The sequence below is a fragment of the Puma concolor genome, chromosome F2 (genome assembly GCF_028749965.1).
Source record: "Puma concolor isolate L17-30 chromosome F2, mPumCon1.1.hap2, whole genome shotgun sequence".
Taxonomy (NCBI): domain Eukaryota; kingdom Metazoa; phylum Chordata; class Mammalia; order Carnivora; family Felidae; genus Puma; species Puma concolor.
The window spans coordinates 62,902,351-62,905,883 of NC_141684.1; the positions used below are offsets into that span (position 1 = coordinate 62,902,351).

Sequence of the window (3,533 nt, forward strand, 5' to 3'; positions counted from 1 at the left end):
AAAATAAATAAATAAACTTAAAAAAGAAAGAAAAAAATCCTATGGATTTTAATGTGCTGTTGAGTATTTTCCACAGGCACTTTTTTCATCCTTCTCACAGAGCTTCATCATCTCCTAAACTAGTTCTCCCACAGGGGCAATTTCTGCCCCCAGCGGACATTTGGCAATGTGTGAAAACATTTTTGGTTGTCACAATTGGTGGGCGGGGGGGGGGGGGGGGGGGTTGGAGGGAGGAGTGCTGCTGGAACCCAGTGAGTAGAGGCCAGAGATGCCTGCTGAGCCCCCTGCAAAGCACAGGAACACCCCCACAACACCTGCACAATAACGAGTCACCAGGCCCAAAATATCAGTAGTGCCGAAGCAGAAAAATTCCATTCATTAAAAGTCCCTCCCTCACTCAACATTTATGCTGCCCTTCCAACTTTCAAAACTGAGTTAATTCTGATTACCTAGAAGACTCCTCTCAATAATCAACCAAAAGCATGTTGATGTGCTGATAACTATTCACCCTTGAACGCCAGAATCATTCATAGCCCAGGTATTTAGCTCTAGAAATACACCTGTCCTCTCTCAGATGCAAAAGTTGGTTAAATATAGTTAATGTATCCATTGGGACATGGTATAGAATGAAAGTTAGGGGTAAAAAAAAGAGTATGTGTACGAGCTTCCTAGGGCCGCTACAACAAATTACCACAAACTGGGGGAGGGAGGAGTGCTTAAAACAGTTTATTCTCTCAGAGCTTTGGAGGCCAGAAGTATGAAATCAAGGCGTCAGCAGGGCTGTGCTCCCTCTGCCATCTCCAGGGGAAAATCCTCCCTGTTTTTTCTGGCTTCTGGTGGCTCCAGGTGTTCTTTGGCTTGTGGCCCCATCATTCCAGTCTCTGCCTCTGTTGTCACATGGCCTTCTGTCCTGTGTCTTCTCGTTTGTGTCTTATAAGAAACTTGTCACTGGATGTAGGGACCACCTGGGCAATCAATTAATTATATCTGCAAGGGCCATTTTCCTAAATAAGGTCACATTCACAGGTTCCAGGTAGATAGATCTTTTGAGGATCTATCTCCCAAGATATCAACCCAAGACAGTGTGTGTGTATTTACACAAAATTACAGTGACAAGGCTATGCTCACAATAAGCAAAACATTTTCTCAAAGTGTAAAATAAGGTTTAGCATATTTTTACTTGGATCAATAGTCTCCCTACAACTTCTGTCTTTTGAATTTAAAACTCCATCATCTTTATCTATAAACTACATCAATTGTTTACAATAAAGACCAGGTATCAGAAAACCTGGTGGCTGGAGAGAACTTCAGAGAGAAAGTAGCAGGCTTACTTCTGGATATGTAGGATGTATGACACAAAGCAGAAGAGGTGCAGCTTTAGAAGGTACACACTTCCACAATTCTTCTAAGTAGCTCTCCAGTGATTCATGGTTTCATCGGGAAAAGGCAAAAACAGAAGATCATGGAATGCAAAGGAACCTCTAAGAGAAAAAAGAAAGACCTTGAAAGACATTTTGTTAAAATCTCTTTATTTTAGAAATTAGGAAACTAAGATCCCAAAGACTTTCATCTTTGGTTGCTTGCTCTCCCATGTCTTAACTGACGCGAGATTAGAAACTCAATTAGAAGCTCATCATTCTTGACCAATGTTCATTCTCTACATGTTACATGATGTCTAACCTACTCTCTTCCTACTATAAAGTAAACCCATTCTTCTGATCTTCTTTTAGTTGAAAGAGAGAGGAGGCCCCCATCCATAAGATGTATTCTCTTCTTACACTCTGTATAGTCAGGTCAGGCTACCATAACAAAATACCCTAGACCTTATGTCTTAAACAACAGAAATCTATTTTCTTGCAGTTCTGGAAGGTGGAGGTGTGAGATCAGGATATCATCATGGTTGGGTTTTTGTGAGAGTGCTCTTCCTGGCTCACAGGTGACCGCCAACTCACTGGGACCTCACATGCCTTTCCTTCGTGTTTGTGCAGAGAGAGAGAGAGAGAGAGAGAGAGAAAGAGAGAGATAAGGCCACTAATCCTATCAAGTTAGGACCCCACCTTATCAACTCATTTGCCCTTAATTACTTCCAAATACAATCACATTGGGGGTTAGGTCCTCAATGTATGAATTTTGAGAGGACGATTCAGTCCATAGCACAGATCCTATCACCTTATGTCAATAAAAAGTATTATACTTGCAAAAAAATTTTTTCTATAACTTTGTGATTTGCTCCATTTAACAAATTGAGAAACTGAGGCTCAGAGAAGTCAATCGGTTGGCCCAAGTTCATACAGTGAATAAGATGCAATCCAGAACACAGCACGTCTTTTATCTGGATTCTGGAGCTCTCTCCCAGTGTTCAGGATGACCTTGTGTACTGGTCACCTGTTAGTAGTTGTCCTTATAAAGCATCTACAAGCACTGTGGAAACAAATGGCTTCTAACAAGGCCCTTGGAGAGACCTATGGAAATCTAACATGGTAATTCTTGTACATGACCATCTGACACATTAGTGACTTAAACCCCGTAGAATGGAAACAGTTTAATATGTCATCTGTTCTCATGTGCACCAGGACTATGGCTCGAGAGAGGATTCAGCTGTTCCCACAGTAAGCCACCAACTCCTACAAAAAAAAATTTTAAAAAAAATCGTAAAGGCATAAGTGATTATTCACGGTGACAAAAGCACAAGTATTTCGAACAAGAAAACATTATGTTAAAGAATGTAAGAGGGAAAAAACCACCCTGATACAGATTCATTCACTGAGTTTTTCAATGTAACTTCTAAGATGAAACACACAAGAAACGTTTTATGCCACTATATAGTATGAAGGTTTTACCAAATATAAACAGCAAAAATACCATCTGTTGATAGTGATATGTATTTCTAGATGATTCGGGGTATAAACATAGAAACGTAACATGTAAGATATTTTTAGTTAAAGTTAAAAAAAGCTTTTCCCACTTATGTTTGCTAGTAAAAATTATTAATTTTTATAGGTGTGATGACACCGTTGTTACAGAAGAATTACTGTAGAGATTCAAATGGAAGTAAATATTGAGAAATGGAATGGGATAGGTTTTAGGTCTGTAATGAACTTTCAAATTAAAAAATGAAGCAAATAATGTATTAAATCTCATTTATGTATACGGTAGCTCATTACACTATTCTTTGAACTTTTATCTCTGATTTTATGTTTTGAGAGATTGCCTAAAAATTTACAGTAAGAACAAAAAGAATGAAGTTACCAAAATCTTAGAAGCAAAATATAAATAGTGTATTATTTAATAGAATAGGACTACTCGGTATTGCATGAATGGCTCACATAAGAGGAACCCAAGAGAAAAGATGCATACACACACACACACACACATACCTGTTCAGAGAAACATACACATTTTTCCAATGTCTGTTACTAGGAGGACACATTGATCGGTAGATTTGAAGCAACCATAACTATTTTTAGAATTAAAGAAAATAATAATTTCATTTTGAGTAGGCTAGTCCTGTTTGATTTTTTTGACATACAAAA

At 38.5% G+C, this 3,533-nt stretch overlaps 1 long non-coding RNA gene across 2 annotated transcripts; it reads right to left on the bottom strand.

Annotated features, from left to right (window-relative positions):
• Window positions 1-710: 710 nt before the first annotated feature.
• LOC147572057 (uncharacterized) lies at window positions 711-2,626 on the bottom strand. Of its 2 annotated transcripts, XR_015246733.1 has the most exons (3): window positions 2,571-2,626; window positions 1,332-1,481; window positions 711-965 (listed from the first exon to the last, which is right to left on the bottom strand). It is a non-coding gene; the product is annotated as an uncharacterized LOC147572057 (long non-coding RNA). The 2 variants fall into 2 exon arrangements; XR_015246732.1 differs by having other exon boundaries at window positions 711-1,481.
• Window positions 2,627-3,533: the final 907 nt, after the last annotated feature.